This window comes from Protopterus annectens, chromosome 8.part0 (genome assembly GCF_019279795.1).
Source record: "Protopterus annectens isolate FY-2018-M chromosome 8.part0, PAN1.0, whole genome shotgun sequence".
Classification (NCBI taxonomy): Eukaryota; Metazoa; Chordata; order Ceratodontiformes; family Protopteridae; genus Protopterus; species Protopterus annectens.
Window position 1 is genome coordinate 1,380,923,095 of NC_056741.1, and position 22,080 is coordinate 1,380,945,174.

The window sequence follows — 22,080 nt, forward strand, 5'->3', positions numbered from 1 at the left end:
GTCCTACATCCAACGCATAAGGTATGTATGTGACATACAAGGGCCTAATCCTCAGAACTGAGCTGCCCCCAGAAGAACCAGAGAAACCCAAGAGAAAGGTAATAATGTGTACATCCAGGAAAAGAAGATGGAGAAAAGGGTGCAAGAAAGTCCCCTTGGCCAGAAGGAAGGCAACGGAGAAGAAAAGAGGGAAGAAGGGAGGGACAGAATACTGAGACAGTGAGAAGCAGAAGAAATACTGTTATGGTAAAATCTTACCAACTGTACTATGTCCTTCCTTATTACATGTGCAATATCCTTTATAACTGGGAGACTGCAAAAGCTACTGGAGAGGATGGAAGGAGGAAGTCAGAGAAGCCCTGCCAAACACCCATCAAGGGTGGCTCTGGTAAAACCCACCTTGGCCCTAGAAATGCCATCCAACTTGTAATATTTGCTAAAGGTATGTACAGGAGACCAAGTAGCAACTTCCAAAATGGATCTAGTATCCAGACCCTGAAAAAAGCACCAGAAAAGGCAACCACCCTAGCACAATGAGCATGAACAGAATAAGAAAGCTATGCGCATGAAAAGAATAATAAAAGGAAATGGACTTAGATATCCTGGAGGAGATGGTTTGCTTAGAAATGGCCAAACCCAATTTCCAGGAATTAAAAGAAATAAATAAGTTGCTCAGATTTCCTAATTTTTTTTGTCTTGCCTAGGTAATAAATGAGCCATGCATGCGGAAGGGGGAAAAGGAAGGAAGATGAACAGTTTGGTTCAAATACAAATTACTAACTAGCCTTGGCATAAAAGAAGGATTAGTATGAAGAGAGACCCTGTATTTCCTGATAAAAAAAAAAGTGGGACAGCCATGAGTGCCTGAAATTCATAGACTCTTTTTAGCAGACTTAAGAGCCACTAGCACTACACTCTTCCAAGTATGATGCAACAAGGAAGAGGAAACTGCTGGCTCAAAGGGGAAACCAAGTTAGTTTCTCCAGAATAAAAATTAAGGTTCCAAGGCAGAGGAATAGGTTTTCTTGGAGGCCTAATATGAAAGGCACCTTTCAAAAATTGTTTGTCTTCAAAACAAGAAAGAAAGAATAAATTCACAGGCAGACAAGCAGAGATTGCTGAGAAATGAGCTTTATCAGATATGCCAAACCAGAAATGAGCAACTCACATAAACAAGAAAGGACAGTAGGAATACCTACAGAAAAGGGATCCAGGTCATGACAGACTCCAAACAGAAAATATCTTCCATTTAGCCACTTAGGATTTTCTAGTACTGGGTTTTCTGGCCTCCTGCAAAACTTGAAGCATGTCCTCAGAAAACTGGTGTTTAAATCAAATCAAAACCCGATCATCCAGAGTCAACTGAAGAATAGGCAAGTGAGGGTAAATAAGAGATCCTTTGTCTCTTGCAAGAAGATCTATACTGTGAGGTAAAATGCAATGAATGCTCCAGGACAGACTAAAAAGAAGGGGGAACCAGTGCTGTCTGGACCAAAAAGGAGTCGATAATAAAACTGAGCCTGTCCCACATGATTCTCTGGAGGACTTTTGACAGCACAGGAAGGGGGGGGGATAGGCATACAGAAACATCCCCTTACAGAAAAAAAACAGGGTGTCAACTTTCCAAGCCAGAGGACCTAGCACTCTGGAAAAGAACTGGAGATGTTATCTGATGAATGGGGAGGCAAAAGCATCTACTTGAGGAGCATCCTGCTGATGTGCTACATCCAGAAGCACCTCCCTGTGAAGCATCCATTCATGAGGATCTGTCCTGGACCTGTTCAAAGTGCCTGCCACAAGACTGTGCTCCGATGGAAAATAAATGACTTGGGGGAACAACTGATGTAGAATGCCAAAATGCCAAGCCTGAAAAGCCAGCCTGCAAAGAAAGTGAGACTTTGTGCCCCTTGCTTGTTGATATACCACATGACTGTGGGTATTGCCTGTGAAAATGCTTACTGGAACCCAAAGAGACTGGAAGGCATGAAGGGCCAGAATGAGAGCCCCTGGACCTTGAGAATGCTGGAGGAAGTTCTCCAACTTTGATGAAATGCATCCATGTACAGCACCCAAGTGGGAATACGAACCTGAAAAGACAGACATGGATTCAGGGAAATCTGGTGAATCCACTAGTGGAGCTTGAGGTTAAGACAGGGAAAGACATGAACAGGAAAATCCACAGGATGGCAGTGCTAAAGCCAAAAGTTCTTGAAATACCACTGAAATTTTGTCATATGGAGTTTGGTGACAAGAACCGTGGGAATAGCGGATGCCATGTACCTGAGAGCTTACAGACATTCTCTTGCAAGAAAAACTGGAAGTGGGAGAATAGACTGAAAGTAAACAGAGAGAGAATCTTGGGGGCGGGGCGCAAGCCATCATTAGTATGGCTTGAAACTTCCAGCCCAGAAACACTCTGTTCCGAGAGGGAGTCACATACAGATATTTTGAGATTTGTGGAGAACCCTACACTGCGAAGAAGAAACACAGTGAAGTGATGATCCTAAGTAGGAGCTGCTGAGATGGGGTCTGAATCACAAGGTCATTCAAATAAGGGACTACATGAATTCCCTGAAGTCTGCAGAAGGCTAACACTGGATTCAGACATTTGGTAAAGACCCTCAGAGCTGCAGAAAGACCAAAAGACAAAGCAGAGAACTAATAATATGGGGAAGAAACAGAGAAACATAAAAACATCCTGAAAAGAGGGCAAATAGGAATGTGTAGGTAAACATCCTTCAAAATCCAGGGACATCAGAAAAGCCTGGGGAAGCAACAGAGGAAACGTTTGGAGAGACGTCATCTGGAAGGAAGGAACTTTTTGAAACATGTTGAGAAAGGAAAGATCTAGAATGGGCTCCCAAGACCCCCTCCTTCCTTGGGATCTTAAATATTTTGGAGTAAAAAAAGGGGAAATGGGCCAGATGGTCTCCTGTACCAAAAGATCCCAAAAAACTAAAGGAAAATGAGGCAGCTGGCAAGAAAAAGGGTAAGAATGTGGGAAGGGACTTCAAACCATAAAATAACCACGTTGGATAATGGAAAGCACCCATGAGTCTCTGGTAATATGCTGCCAGACAGGAAAAGCCAGTAAAGAGGGATAAAGGAATCTAGCTGAGGGGGTAGAAGTTTTTGAATGTCAGATGGAAGCAGATTTGTCAGATAAAGCAGGCTTTTGACTCTTAGTACGCCAAAAAGGGTTGCCAGGAAAACTCTCTTGGAAGCCTTACATCTAGAAAGCTCTCTAGTTTGCGTATGGGCAAAGGAAGGCTTAGACCGATAATTTCTCTGAAATTTAGGAAAAGAGAAAAAGATTGGTTTCAGATCCTGCACAACCTATCTTGTAGGCTCTTAAAGATCTCAGCAGCTGCAGTGTCAAAGAAATTATGACTGTTTAAAGAAGAATCCAGTAATTTGGCATTGGTTTCCTCAGTAAGAGCCTGTAGGCTCAACCAAGAGCACCATCACATATCTAGATGCAGCAGCCCTAGAGGAGGCACTGTTAGCATCATAGCTGCATTTCACAGAATGACAGGCCAAATGAGAAACAGAACTCAAAAAGTAAATGTCACAAGACTTTGCCTCAGAATTAGGCATATCACTCAGAATGCCCCCAATCTTAGAAAGAAGATCCAGAACATACATAGTCATATGTATCCGTTAATGGCCTTGAAAACTAAGGTAGCAAAAGTGTACACATTTTTCCATACCTTTTCATAACATGACTGTCCTTAGCAGAAGGTAAAAGCTTAGAGGAAGATGACAACAGACAGATCAGAGGAAGGACTTTTACACATAAATTTTGGAGCTTCAGAACTTTACAGAAACTGTCAGGCTTCTTAGGGGCAAGAGGCTTTGATCAGGGGCCTGAGAAGCCAAAGAGAAAGTGTCCACAAAAGAGCATCCAAAACTGGAGGGACAGCAGAAGGCCTAACAAAATCTATTTTCAAGAGTTTACAGGACCTCTTTTGAATGCCAGAATCCTGGGAACAATCCCACTTAAAAGTGTTCCATCATACAGATGACAGTATCCCCAAAAGGATAATTCCTCCACAGAAAAATCAGGAGAAAGTGAATCCTCTTGTTCAGACCCCAGGGCTACAGGAGAGTGGATTTAAGAAGAATACACCAGTGACTCATCACCAGAGTCTAAATCCAACTCTTATTCAGAGGAATCAGACTCCCTAGAACATTTGGAAGGAGTAGAAGACAAGAGAATAGAAGCAGGAATAGATAATCCTTGAGTGGGCTTTACAGCCATTAGAACAATGAAGAGTCAACGAGCATACCACCTCTCAACCTCTCTGGGCTAGAAATCTGGACAAAGCCTAAAACAATGCAGGGACAAAGGCCCAAAAATAGACACAGATTTTAAATATAGCTCTTACAAACTCAAAGTATTTAAAATAACAGGATGTGTTATTAGCATGTATTTTCTGAAGGATATGAAGTCTGAAACTCAAATGTGTCATTAGTGACTTCAATCCTCAGTGATGTGCCAAAAAACTACAAATTTATGAGGAACACACCAAAAATAAGAGTCAAAATCTGGACATTCTGCAAAAATCTGGACACTTGAGAGGCATGTCACTAAGGAATATCCTGCCATTCCTTTTGTGGATCCTTAGCCACAGGGGCCACATATGACTAGTCTTCTGTTTCTTTTCAAAGGAGCATCAGCTTTAATACACCTAGGAGGTTCTGGGTACCCAGATTCAATGAGGGTACCAGGCACGTCTTTCCTTAACAAGTATTTGGGGAATCCCCCTAGGCCCCTCTGATATAATCAGCCATTGTTACCTAGCCACATCTACATCAGAAATAGGCATAGCCTTGACGGACATGCATGGAGGCAGCCCTGTGTCAGCCTCCAACTAAGTAATGACAGAGGGAGCTGGCGAAGGCACTGAAAGGTACTTGGATTCTTCATCCAACCTGATAGATATGTCCTAATGAAGCTGGACAGAAAGAGATTCAGTCTGCGCCTTTTGTTTTTTTCTTAAGTGGCAGAATGTCAAGGTGGGTGGATTAAGAAGCCATGGTATCCTAAGCTAATACTTTTAAGTGCTGGTTCCCCAAATAAATGGAAATGGATGACAGATGATAGCAGAGAATCTGGGGAACAAACGCCTTACAGATCTCACACAGAGTATGGTCATGCAAAGCACCCAAACAAAAAAGACACGGCTCATGTCTACCTTTATGGGGAATCTGCCTCCCACATTCACATTTTCCTTTCCTGAATGACATGCAAAATGTAAACCAAAAGGAAGAGACGCAAAGGGGCAGTTCTCTAGTAGGCTTGCTAACTGAGCCAATTCAGTAAATATCTTGCAACCTGAATTCAAGGTCGTGTTTGTAATGGTGGCAAAAACGTTCTGAGGATTGGACACTTGTACATCACATATGTACCTTATGCCATGGGCCAGGGCATATATATTTGACATATGGTGCCTAAAAGTTGTAAAGTCTTCAGTATGCTGGCCGGACAGTTGGCTATCCTTTGCAGAATATCTCTGTTAAAAGTGATAAGTACAGGCATCTTGTTTACTTAGTTGCTTTCAGGAAAGCAAAAATTATTTACACCCATTTGTTGTAAGTAATCATTATCACAGTCAGCCTCCTATAGACTTTTTCACTTTAGTGAATGACTGCAGTCTACCTCTGGTACAATATGTAAGGAAAAATTATTTTCCTATATAACTGAGGAAATAATTAGAGATAATTCTTCCCTCCCAATGTAGAAGATACAAGATGAACACCACAAGGCCAAGTGGATAACTTGGGTTTTAACGGACAACAATGGGATTCGATTATTAAATGCTCAACTTCTCTGTCCTTTTTCTCCCTATTTACTGTCCCTGCTATGAATAAACAATACAGCATTTAAAATATTTTAAATAGACTATTTTTCTCCACTAGAACAGTACTTTACTGTACTGTGGTGTTTCATTTTCAAAAAACTTTTATCCCGCCCTGGAAAAGCTGCTGTAGTCTCCAATTCACTGCAGTCATCAGAACCACTGAATACAGGTAGTTTTTTGGCCAATTCCCTCTCCAAACTGACATCACCACGACCGTCCTAAAATTCCAACCATGCTGTGATGTCGCATCTCCCCGATCCTTCCCCTATCCATACAGCAAACAAAGGCTAGAACAAGGAAGCAGTACATGAGTCAAGTTTCCTGCTGTGAGCTGTCAATCACAGCAGGTAACAGCTCAAATTATCCTTAACACTTTGACAGCTAGGGAAGCTAGATGTGAAGGGGAGTTGGAGATGAGTCAAAGTAGTACAATTCAGGCTTCACAAAAGACTGCAGTTTAGCCATTCTAAACAGAATCAGCAGTAAATAGTACTTGGAAAGTCTGTTCTGTGGCACTTGCACTGTGAGTATTAAACAGTTATTGAATGGCATGAAATGTTACTTAAAAGTAATTGAAACACAGCAGTGCATGCATGTATATTCAATGCAGTGACAGGAGCGTTAGGAAGAAAAAGGCCTGCATGATGGAAGTTTTTACAGACAAGAACTGCATTGTGGGATATATACAGAGGCAGACTAAGCAATCAGAATTACTTCAAGATGCTAGACTCCATGTGGTCAGACTCAGAAATTACATATAAAAATAGTTAAAAACCTGTAAATAGTCCCAAAGTGGTGTTAAAATGTAGGAAACACCAAACCATGATGAAATGAACATTTTTGTTTTCTTTTTTTTTGAGTCTGTGGGTGTGGTTGTCATTTAATTTAGTTACTTACTAAAAAAAATCACAGACTATGTATACTGCATTTTTTTTTTTAAACTAGCTCTACCCTGTGTTACTACTTAGAGAAACAGCTTCCTTAATAACCAGTTCTTGTTTACTGACATCAAGAAAAAAGAAGTTATGTTCTTACCATAACGTTCCATGTGAGTTGTTCATCTCGCCTTTGTTCTTACACACTGGGTTCGGAGCCGATCCCTCGGCTCCAAGTCGGCCACATTCCAAGCTCTGCATCTAAGAGAAGCTCGAGGCACAGTCCCTATCCCATGATCCTCTCCTGCTAACCCTCAGATCTAGTTTGCTATGAAAACCAGAAAACAGAAGACATATTCTCTTACACATGCATACGTATTCATACACATATACACGTATATTACCTAGAGACAGTCAGTCTAAGGGGACCACGAGAAAGACAACCAGCCACCAGTCGTACCTGTTCTTCCAGAACACGGAGGGGGAAGGACGGTGGGAATGTAAGAACAAAGGCAAGATGAACAACTCACATGAAACGTTATGGTAAGAACATAACTTCTTTATGTGAAGTTGTTCGATCTCGCCGTTTGTTCTTACACACGGGTAGCGTCCCTAGCACCCTAAACCCCGGGTGGCTCACGGGAGAACATTCCTGAGAAAGTACAGTTTTGTGCCTACCATAAATGTAGATGTCCGATAGATATGCAACTGCAGTCATAACATATGGGTTGTCCTGCCTCAGGCAGCCCTCGGTCGGCCGGATTCCAAAGTCTGGGTCCGGCGTCGGCTGGTGTCGCCTCTTCTCCGACGTCACAACGGCTGGAGTATAAAGGCAACAGCCGACGCCATCTTCTTCAGTGTTTCTTGCCCCAGATGCCAGGTGCCCTCCAAGGAAGGCTAAATTTGGTGAATGGATAAACAATTCCAGACATGCACAACAGTAATAAACAGATACACCATAAAAGATACCCCCAGCTAATAGGAATAGGGGTAGTGGACCCAAAAAGAAAGTTGCAGAGGGGTAGGAGGGAGGGAAAATCCGACTGCAGTTGCATATCTATCGGACATCTACATTTATGGTAGGTACAAAACTGTACTATGTCCTTCAAGAATGCAACTGCAGTCATAACATATGGGTTGAATACCATAGCCAAGCTGGGGGTGGTTGGAACTAATAAAGGGATGGTGTAGTTAAAATGCCCTGCAGGACTGCCGAAGCAAAGCCTGCTCGGGATCTGGAGTATAAAGGCAGGTTGTAGTGCTTGGTAAATGTATGCACGGAGCTCCATGTAGCAGCCTCTAGAATGTCCTTTGTAGCCACTCCTCTTAGGAAAGCTGTGGATGTGGCTATAGCTCTGGTGGAGTGTGGCCTAATATTGGCTGGTACACCTTTTCCATGAAAGGAATAGCAGAATCTGATGCAGTGTCCAATCCATTTTGAAATTGTTTGCTTGGAGATTGCTTTTCCTTGAACTCCAGCAGCATAGGCTACGAACAGTTGGTCAGACTTTCTGGTGGTCTTTGTTCTGTCCAAGTAGTAGAGTAGTTGTCTGTGTATGCCCAAAGTATGCAGCAGCTTTCCCCCCTTGTTTTGAGGATTGGGGAAGAATGTAGGCAGGTGAATGGCTTGATTTAGAGACACCCTGGAAATTACTTTTGGCATGAAAGAAGGATTGGTCCTTAGAGAGACTCTGTCCTGATGAAACATGAGAAAGGGAGGTACTGCCATGAGTGCCTGTATCTCCGAGACTCTTCTTGCTGATGTTACTGCCAATAGGAAAACCGTTTTCCAGGAGAGAAATTGCATTTCTGAAGATGCTGCTGGTTCAAAGGGGGGAAGAGTTAATTTTTCCAAGACGAAATTGAGGTCCCATGCAGGTACTGGTGGTTTTCTGGGAGGTTTAATATTCTTTATCCCTCTTAGGAACTGTCTTAGCAAGGGATGTGAGAACACAGGTGGATCACAATTGTATTTTGCTGAGATTGCTGAAGCGTGGATCTTTATGGAAGAATATGAGAGACCAGTATGAAACAATTCTGCCAAGTATTCTAATATCTGAGGTATGCTCAATACTGTTGCATCCTGACCCTTGTTGGCATTCCAGATGATGAATCTCTTCCACTTGGCTGAATAGGTCTTTCTGGTGGAAGGTCTGCGTGCTTCCAGTAAAATCTCTTGAACTTCTTTGGAAAGAGAGATATCAGAAGAAGTTATGGTAACCTCCAGGCTGTCGGATGCAATGTTTGCAGGTTTTGATGAACAGTCCTGTAATTGTACTGGGTTAGAAGCAGAGGCCATAGAGGCAGAGGCCACGGCTTGGTCCGAGTTATGCTCAACAGCAATGGGTACCAGTGCTGCCTTGGCCAGTCTGGAGCTATCAAAAAGCATGTTGGTCGTTCTGCTTTGATCTTCAGTATCACCTTGGTCAGTAGTGGTAGAGGAGGGAATGCATAAATTGTTAGGGAATTCCAGCTGAAGGAGAGAGCATCCGTTTTCCAGGCTAGAGGATGGTGAGTTCTTGTGCAAAACTTTTCCAGGTGATGGTTCAGGTGAGAAGCAATGAGATCTATGTCCAGTCTTCCCCATGCCCTTGTTATTTGTGAGAAAATGTGAGGAAGCAGCATCCATTCATGTGGATCCCAGAAATTTCTGCTCAGCTTGTCTGCCAGAACATTGTCCTTGCCTGGCACAAACTGGGATTGTAAGTGGATCTTCAGGCTCAGGGACTTTTCCCAAAGAATCATTGTTAATCTGCAGAGGGGATAAGAATGAGTGCCTCCCTGCTTGTTTATATACCACATAACCGTGGTGTTGTCTGTCCTTATTAGCAAATGTCCTTGTTGAAGTGATTTTTCGAAAGTCTCGATTGCACGTATCACTGCCAACATCTCTTTTTGATTTATGTGCAGATGCCTTTCCCTTGGGTTCCATTGCCCTTGGATGCATCTGTCCTCCATGTGCGCCCCCCATCCATGATCTGAGGTGTCTGTTGTAATGATTTGACCTGCTTGAGGTTTGTTGAAAGACATGCCTTGGTTTAACTGACTTGCTTGAGCCCACCACAAGAATTCTCTTTGCAGACATGGAATAAGTGGGATTACGTCCTCTAGGCTTTGGCTGTGTTGTGACCATAAGCTTTTTAAGTACCATTGCAGCTTTCTCATATGAATTCTTGCCAAAGGCATCAGAAGAATGCAAGATGCCATGAACCCCAGGGCCTGCAGGACTTTCCATGCAGTCAGCTGGGAGAGCTTTGCTAGGCCTTTGAAGTAGTTAGTCTGGTAACTGCTCTTGTTTTTCTTCTGTGAGGAAGGCCATTTGTGCTTTTGTGTCCAGTTTGGCTCCCAGGAAAATAATCTGTTGGGATGGCAGTAGTCTTGATTTTTGAATGTTGACTGTGTATCCCAAGGCCTGTAGCAATTGAATGACATAGTCCAAGTTTGTTATCAAGGTTTGTTTGTTGTCTGCTTGTATCAGGCAGTCGTCAAGGTAGGGGTATATTTGAATCCCCTGGCGTCTGCAGTGTGCCACTACTGATGCCAGGCATTTTGTGAACACTCTGGGTGCAGTAGATAAGCCAAACGGCAATGCTGAGAATTGATAATGCTCTGTCCCTGCAAGAAATCTGAGGTATCTTCTGCAACTGTGTCTGATTGGGACATGCAGGTATGCCTCCTTGAGGTCCAGAGTGACCAGCCAAGACCCTTGCCCAGCATGGGAAGGAGTTGCTGTAACGTCAGCATTTTGAACTTTGGCACAATGAGAAAAGTATTTAGAGTAGACAAGTCCAGTATAGGCCTCCATTTGTTTTCTTTTCTTGGAACAAGGAACAGTCTTGAGTAAAATCTCTGGCCTTGTTCCTGAGGAGGGACCTTTTCTATTGCTTTTATGCTTAGCAGCTTTGAAACTTGAATGAGTGCCTCTGCCCTTTGATGATGTGGCAGGTTTGGCATGCCTTGTCTTATTGGTAAAGTATGGAAGTGGAATCTGTAACCTTTGTCTATTAAATCCAGAATCCAGTTGTCCTTGGTTAAGATGTGCCAGTTGTTTGAGAATAAGGATAATTTTCCACCTAAAGGTGCTTCTCTTTGAGCTTTGGTAGGTGGCATGAAAGTCAAGTCATAGTGATTGTCCTTGTGGTGCAGTTGGACTGCCTGTGCCACTTCTTTGATTTGGTGGTTGCCATTGGCGGCCCCTGTAGGAGCCTCGGTTTTGCCCTCTACCTCGAGCATGCCTGTTTTTTCCCCTTTGAAACTTGTCAGTGTCTGGAAAGGACCAATTCTTTGAAGGCCAATTCCTGCTGAATCTGGGTGGCTGAACCTGGAGGAAATCTTTGACTGTCTGAACTTATTTAGCCTTTTCCTCAAGTAACTTTACTTTAACATGGTCTGGCAGTGGCTGTTCTTTTAACCAAGCATGTCTACGTATAACAGCCCCTGTCACAGCTCCCCTACATGAAGCCTCCAATGCATCATAACCACACTGTAGAAAATGATTGCTAACCTGCTGAGTGTTATGGACCAGATCCTGCAATGCCTTTCTATCAATAGACTCAGGAGAGGCTAGCTTTTTCTGTAAATCATCCAGTAAATAATCCTGGTACTGAAACATATGAAAAAGGCAGTTAAGTGACCTCATGGCAAGGGTGGTAGAGGTATAAACTTTTTTACCCCATCTCTCCAGGGACCTTGCTTCCCTATCCGCTGGCAGAGGATTCTTGGCTGAAGAAGTAGCCATTCCTTTGGGGCCCTGTGAAACAGTTTCAAGATCCACAGAGTGGGCCTTAAAGAGATGCTTGTGAGTGTCAGGGACCCTGTAATATCTGTCTGGCTTGACAGGAGCAGGAGGGAGAGAATCGGGGTTAGCACTGGAGTCGGAGAAAACATCATCCAGGACATCCATAACTGGAGGGATAGCTAAAGGCCTGTGCTGGGGTAACTTGAGGAAGGTACGTAGCCTTTTCCTAGAATCAGAAAATTCCTGACCCTGCCACTTAAAATGCTCCCTCATAGAGTGGAGGACTTCACCAAAAGAAAAATCCTCTGGAGGAGAGGCAGAGGGAATTGACTCCTCAGCATCAGAGTCCTCATAGGCCTGGAAGGATTCTTCTTGTGTATCTGAATGCTCAGAATCCCCAGAGTCTTCATCTGAAGAGAGGTTGTCAGCCTGCTCAGGTCTAGGCCTTTTCTCTGCAGGCGGCTGAGAACCTCTGTCTGGGTGAGGCTGAGACCCCCTGATAAGAGAGATGAGGTCTGCAGCAAGAGACATGATCTGCTTATCAGAAGAAGGGGCCTGGGCAGTAGGTTTAGGATGGGCCTTGGCCTGTGCAAAGGCCTTGATGGACATGGATACAGGAGGCCTAGCTGCCCCACGTGCAGGAGTAACCTTGTCCATGGGAATGGTGTCGGGTAGATCCAGAACTTCGGTTTCTGGAGGAAAATCAATAACCGGCACCGGTGTAGTCTCCGGGACCGAAGGACGTGTTACCGCTGTGTTGTCGGCCTGGAGCGGTTGAATTACCGCTTCCGAAGGGACCGAAGCACTCGCGGAGGGCTTAGGAGAAATATCGGTAGAGGACGCGGGCCGCGGATGTCGGTCCCGGTCCTTACGCTTTTTGAAAATGTGTGTAGTCGGTTGTTCCGACGGCATGATATAAGCGAAGGATTCGCCGAAAAAGTCTTCGGCAAATTCTGCCTGGCGCCTGAGAGTGCGCTTATTAAAGCAAGCACAGGCAGCACAGGCCGAGACGTCGTGGTCTGGGCCCAGGCAAGGGAGGCAGTAAGAATGGAAGTCCTTATGAGGTATTTGTTTACCGCAAGACAAACAATTATTAACTTTCTCAATTTGTTCTGACATCGGCTGAGCCAAGAAAAAATGTTCCCCAACGGGGTACTTTGCTTTTAGATGACTTCGGTAACTGAAAACACAGGAGCTGACCGACCGGCACTTGCGAACTGCTTCTGCTTCGGGCACCGCATGGCAAGAAAGTCTGAAGAAGATGGTGTCGGCCGATGCCTTTATACTCCAGCCGTTGTGACGTCGGAGAAGAGGCGACACCAGCTGACGCCAGACCCAGACTTTGGAATCCGGCCGACCGAGGGCTGCCTGAGGCAGGACAACCCATATGTTATGACTGCAGTTGCATTCTTGAAGGACATCAGTGGAACCAAAGGAAGCCCTGTCCACTTTGTAATGAGTGATAAAGGTATGAGGTCTAGCCCAGGTAGCCGCTGTACAAATGGTATCTATCGGTAAACGAGCAGCATTGGCCAGGGAAGTAGAAACAGTTCTAGTAGAATGAGCTTTAGCTTTGAACGGAATAGACTGATTGGAAGATGAATAAACAAAGTTTATGCAGTCCAAAAGCCATTTGGATAACGTGATTTTTGATACTGCAAGTCCTTTCTTACTATCCGCATGCGAAACAACAAGTTGATCCGATTTCCGGAATTCTTTTGTCCTATCCAGGTAAAATCTCAGCTGTCTGTGCATGTCCAATATGTGTAACATGTATTCCAATTTATTGGTATGGTGCCTGAAAAAGGTAGGAAGTTCTATGGACTGATTAAGATTAGATTCTGAGCAGACTTTTGGTAGAAAGGACGGATTAGTACGTAAGGAGACTCTGTCTGGGTAAAGATTAGATACGGGGATCTAATTGACAGTGCTTGCAGCTCTGAGACTCTGCTAGTTGAAGTGATTGCAACAAGAAACAAGGCTTTCCAGGAAAGATATTTAAGTGGGCATGACGAGGCTGGTTCAAAGGGTGATAACATGAGCTGAGATAGCATTAGATTTAAGTTCCAAGGAAAAAACGGACTTCGAATGGGTGGTCAGAGATGATAAGTTCCCTTCATGAAAGCTCTACAAAGTCTGTGAGACATAATTGTAGAGCCCCCTTCACTCATATGAAAATTAGATATGGCAGCCAGCTGTACCCTTATGGTGGATGCTGAAGCCCCTTGATGAAAAAGAGTAGATAGTAAATCTAGAACCTTATGAATAGGAGCAGCCAAGGGATCAATACCTTGTTTGGAAGCCCAACACACGAAACGTTTCCATTTGCTCTTGTATAATTTTCTAGTGGAGGCTTTGTGGGAAGAGATCAAAATATGTTGTACTGCCGGAGACAAGAGATCTGACCTGGCTAAGTTGGGAAGAGGAGCAGCCATGCTGTCAATTTGAGGGATGAAAGAGAGGGGTGAAGAACTCCTGACGAGTGGGTCAGAAGGTCTGGCACTGGGTCCAGAGTCCAAGGTTCCTCTATTTGGTAAGCTTGAAGAAAGGGGAACCAGATCTGTCGAGGCCAGAATGGTGCTATCAAGATGATCATCCTTTCCAGACCTTTGGCTTTCTGCAGAAATTTTGAGATTAGTGGAACAGGAGGAAAAGCATATAGGAGACCCGGGGGCCAATCGTGCACAAGTGTGTCCCTGGGAGAGGCTCCCGGAGGGGGAAGTAGGGAGAAATAGCTTCTGCATTTGGCATTCAGGGGGGATGCAAAAAGGTCACAGCAAGGCTGGCCCCATCTGCGGAAAATCCTTTCTGCTACTTGATTTTTGAGGGACCACTCATGAGGTAACAGGATGGCTCTGCTCACCCTGTCCGCTATTACGTTGGATGTCCCCAGGATGTGCGTTGCTATGAGAAAGCATCCAGTGGACACAGCCCATTGCCAGAATCTCAGGGCCTCTCTGCATAAGGGGGTAAGACCTGGTTCCTTCTTGTTTATGTACCAGACCACTGACATGTTGTCTGTCTGAATTGCAACTGTTCCCGGAGGTAAGTAGTCGTGAAAGTGTTGCAACGCCACGTCTATTTTCGACCACTCGCCTTGAACTGTTCTCCCCTGAAAAAGTCCCCCCCCACCCTATGAGGGAAGCGTCCATGGTCACTGTGGCTATGGGGGGGGGGGGGCACGAACGGGCGGCCTATCGTAAGCTCGTGGCTGTTCATCCACCATTGAAAATCCCACTTGCAAGACTCCATGAGCAGGATGTTGTGTGACAATGGTAGCCATTGGTAAGACCACTGTGCGAAGAGTAGCCACTGGAGGATCCTCATGTGCATTCTCCCTAGGGGGACCGTGATAAGGGTAGCTGCCATCATGCCTAATACTTTCAGGACCTGTGCAGTGGGGGCTCTTTTCTTTTGTAGAAGAGTAGAAATCTGTTCCCTTAAGGCTGAAACTCTTGTTTGGGGAAGCCTGATCAGAGTTAAGGTAGTGTCCAATTCCGCTCCTATGAATGATACATGCTGTGAGGGCGACAAGGCAGATTTACCGAAGTTCAGTGTTATGCCTAAACGGGAACAGAGATCGACTGTATAGTCCCTGGCTTGCAATAGGTGATGCCTGGTGGTGGCGGTAAGGAGCCAGTTGTCCAAGTATGGAAACACCCGGAATCCTAGTCGTCTCAGGTGGGACGCCACTACTGTGATGCACTTGGTAAACACCCTGGGGGCTGAGGTGAGGCCAAAGGGGAGAGCTCAAAACTGAAAATGACTGGCTCCCAGCCGGAAGCGCAGGTGATCTCTGGATGGCCTGGCCATTTTTATGTGGTAGTACGCATCCTTGAGATCTATAGAGCACATCCAATCATTCGTTTGAAGAAACGGAAGGATCGATTGTAGCGTGACCATCCGGAATTTTTCCTTCTTCATGAAGGTATTGAGTTTGCTGAGGTCCAGTATTGGCCTCCAAGTCCCCTGTTTTCTTTGGAACTAAAAAGAACCTTGAGTAAGTTCTGGATCCTATTTGGCCCGCCAGGACCGGCTGGATGACTTTTCTAACAGCCTTTGTATTTCTATGGCTGCCTGATCCCTCAGATTGGGTGGAACATCTGGGAATCTTTTTTGGATGGGAGGATTGTTTAAGAAAGGGATGTTGTATCCTCTGGTTATTATGCTTTTTACCCAGGAATCTGAAGTGAGATTTAGCCAGGCCTCTGAGTATAAAACCAAGCGACCCCCGACTGCCTCCAGAGCAGGACAGCTGGGTCTCCACTCAGGAGTGCTGGAAGGGCTTACCAGGGACGGTATCCCTGTCGCCCTGGTTCTGCGGACCCCCTCTGCCATCTGGGCGGCGTCTTCCATTCCTTCCCCCTCCCTCTGCCTCTGGAGGGGGTTTCACTAGGTGTAGATTGGAAAGCTCCCCGAGTCTTCCGGAACCACATTTTTCTACCTCTTTGCCCTTTGGGGTATGGTCTAGAAGGGGCGGAAAAATGGACCCCTACGGCAGACAGGGTCTTTCCTTCTTGCTCACACCTACTCAGCGTCTCCTTCACTTTAGGCCCAAACAAGGAGGAGCCATCAAAAGGGGCATTAGTAAAGGAAGACTTAAAGACTTCCGCGAAGGAGCATAGGCGCATCCAGGAGTGTCTCCTCAGAGCGATCGCTGAATCTGCAGCCCTACTCGATCCTTCTGCTGCATATGAAATGAGCCGCATGGATGAGTTAACAACAGAGTTTAGGGTATTGAGCTGTGCTGTCACCTTGTCTGAGACAGCAGCATCTGTGGTACCCTGTAGAGTATCTCCCAATTCTTTGAGGAGATCTCTCTGAAGATGGGTAAAATGGGTGAGGTAGTTCAGCAATCGCATGGAGAAAGTCGCTGAACTAAAAATGCACTTCCCGTACCTGTCCATCGTTCTAGAGTCTTTGTTAGGCAGATGAACAGAGGAAGACGCATCAGACATTTCTTTCTTGGTGGCCGCCGCCACCACAGCATCAACTGGGACTCCCTTGGTGAGATACGCTTTATCCTGGGGGGCAGTGATGTACTTATTAGGCCTCCGAGGGACTGGTTCCAAGGTGTCAAGGGACTCACATGCCCTTCGGGCTATTAAATCCATTAACTCGAAGGGTGGAGTTATCCAGGAGGTGGAAGGTTGAGCCCCAAAAGCCTTCAGCAACACCGACTCGTCCTCAGTGGGGGCAAGTGACTGCCAGTCACCCCTCTGTTTGAGAATTTCCAGGATGTCGGCAAACGAGACATCCTCGGAGGAGGACAGTGGGGACCCCTCTGACTCATCCAAGTCGGTGTCCGATGTCAACGATTCCTGTGGGGAATCAAGGTGCCTCCTCTTGCACAATCTCTTCCTCGGGACTTCATCAGAGGGGGCCATCTGGTGAAGCTTCCGAGGAGCAGGGTTCACCCTCTGGGGCTGACTGAGGCTTTGGGTCTCTACGCTTAGTGGGGACCGGTGGTGCAGGAAACAGAACACGGACCTTTCGGGGATGGAGAAGAGGAATCTAAAGATCTGAATGTCTTAACAGACAAAACCTTCCTCATAGCCTCGAAGGCACCGGAACCCCGGGCTGAGGATTCCACCGGTTCAGAAGAACCCGGCATCCTCCTTGGGCCCGGAACTACGGGCTCTGATCCAGAGAACAGAGCCGAACTAATCTGCGCCGAGGGGAAGAGTCGGAACCGAAACTTCGGTTCGACCCTCTCCCCCGGAATCGAGGAGAGACTGTCGGCTCCGAGACCCCTCGATGGGTACCGAGGGTGTCGAGGTCAGTGGAGCTGAAAGCACTAACGAAGGCTTCGGCTCCGGGGGATCAACAAACATCAGATCCTCGGCTCCCGGCTCCGATGACTCGATGGGTCTCGAAGGAGGATCTATGGATGGAACAGGAAGGGCTTCAAACTTAGAAACCAATTGGGACGAAACTGCAATCAGTTTGGATAAGGCCGTGTTCTCCATCAGCTTCTGCATTACTCAATCCACATCTGTGTCTGACAGTGGTCTGGAGGAACGGGTCGAAGGGGCCGAAGAAGTCACCGAGCGAAGGATCGATGAAGCGAAGGATCGATGAAGGGAATGAATACCTCTGACACCGGCCCCAAAACCTGGACATCGCCCTGAGGCAGCAGTTCGATGCTCGGCTCCAAGGTCTGTGGAGCCAGTGACCGAATCTTAACAGAGGTACTCAGAGCCGATGACCTGGGCTCCGACACCTTGGAAGACTTCGATGACTGGTCTGCCTTTTCCAATGCCTCTTGAAACTCCGGCTTCAGGAGACCCCTCACAATAAGTTTCCTGCGTCTTTCCATCATCACTCTGCCACTAAACGAGTGGCAGATGGAGCAGTCCTCCTGAAGATGGAGAGGGCCTAGACAGTAGACGCAGGAAACGTGGTCGTCAGTTATGGACATTTTCTGTCAACACTGGCAACGCTTAAATTCAGATTTGGCTTTTTCTGACATTCCTGACTAGAAATTATAGTCTGCAATACTAATATGTAAAACACTATACATATATATATATATATATATATATACACACAAAACTAACCTAACTAAAACAGGTAAACATTTATCAACAAGGTTAAATACTAAGAGAAAAAGTAATTTAAACAGAGAAAATCTGACAGAGCCCTGACAGAAAGTTAGTGGCCTAAGGCCTAGGAGCAGCCGCTCCCATAAATTCTTAACAATAATCTAAACACTAATTTAACCTGACACGCGCACACACACAGTAATACTATCGCTATACTAAGAAAAAACCTTATAATTTTTAACTTTTTAGAAATATATATATAAAATTTTTATATAGAAAAAAGGATACTGGCCCGAGCTCTCACTCGACGATGAGACCTGTTGCAGCAGCAAACTAGATCTGAGGGTTAGCAGGAGAGGATCATGGGATAGGGACTGTGCCTCGAGCTTCTCTTAGATGCAGAGCTTGGAATGCGGCCGACTCGGAGCCGAGGGATCGGCGCCGAACCCAGTGTGTAAGAACAAACGGCGAGATCGAACAACTTCACATCAAAATTTACTTCATGTTCTCTCTCACAAGAAAAAAAGAAAGAAAACATCTGCAATAAATTTTCGAAAAGTGCTCTGCCTTCTGGAAGGGTGCTTGATTACTCAGTAACTAAGGAGGAGACTCTCTCAATCTCTTTTGAGAAGCTAGAAAGACTTGATTCCTCTACTGTCTGAGACTTTAAAGAAATAAAAGGCACAAGTTTTAAAAATAAGCCTTGTTCTGAACAAAATAAACAACAGTACAATCAAAAGCATACAGAAGCAAGCATGGAGATTACAGGGTTTGAATATGGTCTGGAATCCTTTACATTTTAACAATCAACATTGCCACCATAAAAAGTGTACTAATGGGTCAGTGTCAGGCAGTAATCGAAATAGGCAAATGCTAAAATACTCATTATGATTCTCTTTACCACCTTAAGAAAGCCAAGACAAAGTTATAGTCTTAATAAAGTTAACCAGTTAAATGGGCTGTCACGGATCCTATTTTGCAACCAACAAGTAAGTGTAAAAGTTATTTCATTTATGACAGCATGCAGCAGCATCTGAAAGAGAACTTTGCATAGTGATATTTTTAGGTTATCTATTTTCGTACTATGGTCACATACACGAGTAATGTAATTCTCACAAATGGTACTAATATTTCATTTTCCTCTACATGTTAATTACCATCAGTGAAGGGAACAATCATAGCAAATATACAATATATGTCGCTTTGCAAAATAATGTCAAGGCTATAAAACATAAAAATGGGTAGCTTCATGTTTGCAGAACCATTGACTACTTCCTGATTAATTTGCATACTATTGTTCTACATTGGGCTAGACAGGATCTTTACTCAAGTATGTGATAAGCCAGTACCTAAAGAAAAGAGAAAAAACAATTTGCATTTGTTTACTGGTTAGGTGGCATATTGACTTGAAGGACCTTTTATAGATTTAACCTTGGGATCGAAGACAAAAACACACTGAAGTTTAAGAAACTGAAACATGCAAGAAGAGTAAAGGACAAACTCAAGATATGAGTTTAATTTTTTTATTTATCCAAGTCTTTTTGTTTTCTAATACCATGATGGGAATAGACCCATTCCTGAGTCAAGGTATGATTAAAGTTAATGAAATTAGTATTTCTTCAATATCTGATGTTAGCCAGAAGTGCTCTTTGCAGCACCCGGAGTGTGCCCAGTAATGACTCCTCCTGCAAGTCATAGAGAGTTACATGTATTGGTAACACATCGAAATACGATTGTAGATTATTTTTTATAAAACTCATTGCTCCTACTACTATTGGAACTGACTGGATTTCCTTCTTCCACATTGCCCTCATTTCTGCCTGCAAATACTGGTATTTTAAGACCGTCTCTCTCTGTACGTAAGATACTGTATTCACTGGGTGTAGCAATTTCAATGATCAATACTACTTTTGTCTTCTTTTCATGGACTACTATATCTGTTTTTCCTCGCATCTACTTTTTGAAATGTTGGTAACAGGTGATCCCCATGTGATATAAACCATAATTTTGTATAATGCTCTGTGACTCGTGTTTCCAGTGTTTTTCAGCTACTTCAATATTATGTTTGCAGTATCCTAGTGCAACAGTCTTGCCACATTATTATGCCTTTCAGTATACAGTCTTTATGCCATTAGTATATCACAACCAGCAACAAGAAGTGTGAATGTTTCCTATTCTGTTTTACAAAACATACATTTGTCTGTTTTCCCCACATATTCAATGGACTTTGTAAACCAACGTGTATGTAGTCCACTATCTTTGGCCACTAATATTAACCTTTCATCTTCTGGCTTAAATTCACCTCTCCTTAACCATTCCTGCATTCAGTTCTGATCAACATGAGGTTGTTACAAGAGTTTTCTATACTTGCAATTACATTCATGCATTTTCCACATTTCTTGTGTTATCTGATCCTTTTGTTTTTTTGGCACATTCAGTTACTGCCTGATTTTTATCTATTTCTGGTATGAATTTCATTCCGCTTGACACCAATATGTTTCTGCTAAACTAAGCAGGGAAGTCGCCTTAGAATTATTCTCATGTCTTAAAACTTTCACCACATTTGGGTCTTGTGTGGTCAGCAAATGTGTATGCAGTCCTATGACTGCAGAGCTATATATGTAATCAATTTCAAGGAGACCCATACCTCCTTCCAAACAGAGAAATATATAGTCTTGGTATAAAATGATTTTAATAAATCATTTGATAAACATGAAGCATCCTTGTTTTCCTGTCCAAATGATCCAACACCTTTTGGGGCCAATCATTCAAAAACTATACGTTAGCACATGAAGAACAAACTGGTTTACAGCACGGACTTTGTTCCTAGATGTCAGTGCTGTTTTCAGTATTCACTTTATTCTTCATCAAGTTTTATTTGCATTTGTTCTTGTTTTAATGTTGATTCTTAGTCAATTCTCGAATATTTATACACTCCATCTTGTTCAAGTTCTTTTATATCACATTCCTGTCCAAGACTGATGTTTTCTTGATACTGCAGCTTTCCTGCTTTAAAGGCTAATTTTGCACACTTACCAAGACCAAATGACATTATTTTATTATCTGAACCACTTGCAGTTGTGCTTTCAGGTCCTCATCTGAAGAACTATACAGTTTTAAATCATCCACAAAAAGAAGATAAGTCTTTACACGTTGTTTTCTGGCAGCCAAACTGCAGCCATGACCTAATATGTTAAATACGTAGCGTAATGGGTGAAGGGCAAGACAAAACAGCAACAGTGAAAAAGAGTCACCCTGAAATATAACCCTTCGAATTTTTATCCCTGGAAAAATAATTTGTCTTTCATCATAACTGCAAAGTGGTTGAACTGTTTCACGGTCGCTGTAATGTAATCCCAATCAGTGTAGGGTGCATCTTATACATTTTTAAGCAGTCTCTTATCAATGAATGTGGAATACTCTCAAATGCTTTTTTTTGTTGTCTATCCATGCCATACTTAGATTCGTCCCCTTTTTACAGTTCTCCATTACGACTTTAACAACAAATTATCCTTTCTTCCATATGATTTTCTTTTACCTTTTTTTTTTTCTATTGCCATGATTTGAGTTTCCTTCTAAATAGCTATAAATTCTTTCAGCATCAATTCCAATGTATAGTTTATACGTCACTGGAAGGCAAGTTATTGGTCTATAGCTTTTAGGACAGCAAGTTTGTTCTTAAGTAGCTAAATTGTTTTTCCCGTAGTTAACCAGGTTGGTGTCTGTTCCGGGTGCGAAAATAAACGTTTTTTACTTGTGGCTAAATCTTTATGTAAAGATGTTAATACTTTTAGCCAGAAGTTAAGTACTACATCAGGGCCTGGGGTTTTCCAATTAGGAAATTTTCTCAATTTTGTTTCAATCTCTCTGGCCATTACTTCATTCCATTTCATATCCTGTACATTTCAACTTCTTATTCTTTCTTTTACTTCTACCCATTCAGCATATTTGCTATGTTCCACAGGATCTTCCCAGATATTTCTCCAAAATGTATTTCTTCTTTTTTGGTGGTATTTCAGTTCCTTTTGTCTTGTTTCCCAATTCCCTATAAAACATTT

At 43.8% G+C, this 22,080-nt stretch overlaps 1 protein-coding gene across 1 annotated transcript in view; it reads right to left on the minus strand.

The window, feature by feature from the left end:
- Positions 1-22,080, minus strand: part of SIDT2 (SID1 transmembrane family member 2) — a 1,446,738-nt gene that overhangs the window by 656,041 nt on the left and 768,617 nt on the right. The gene's annotated exons all lie outside the window — the stretch shown is intronic.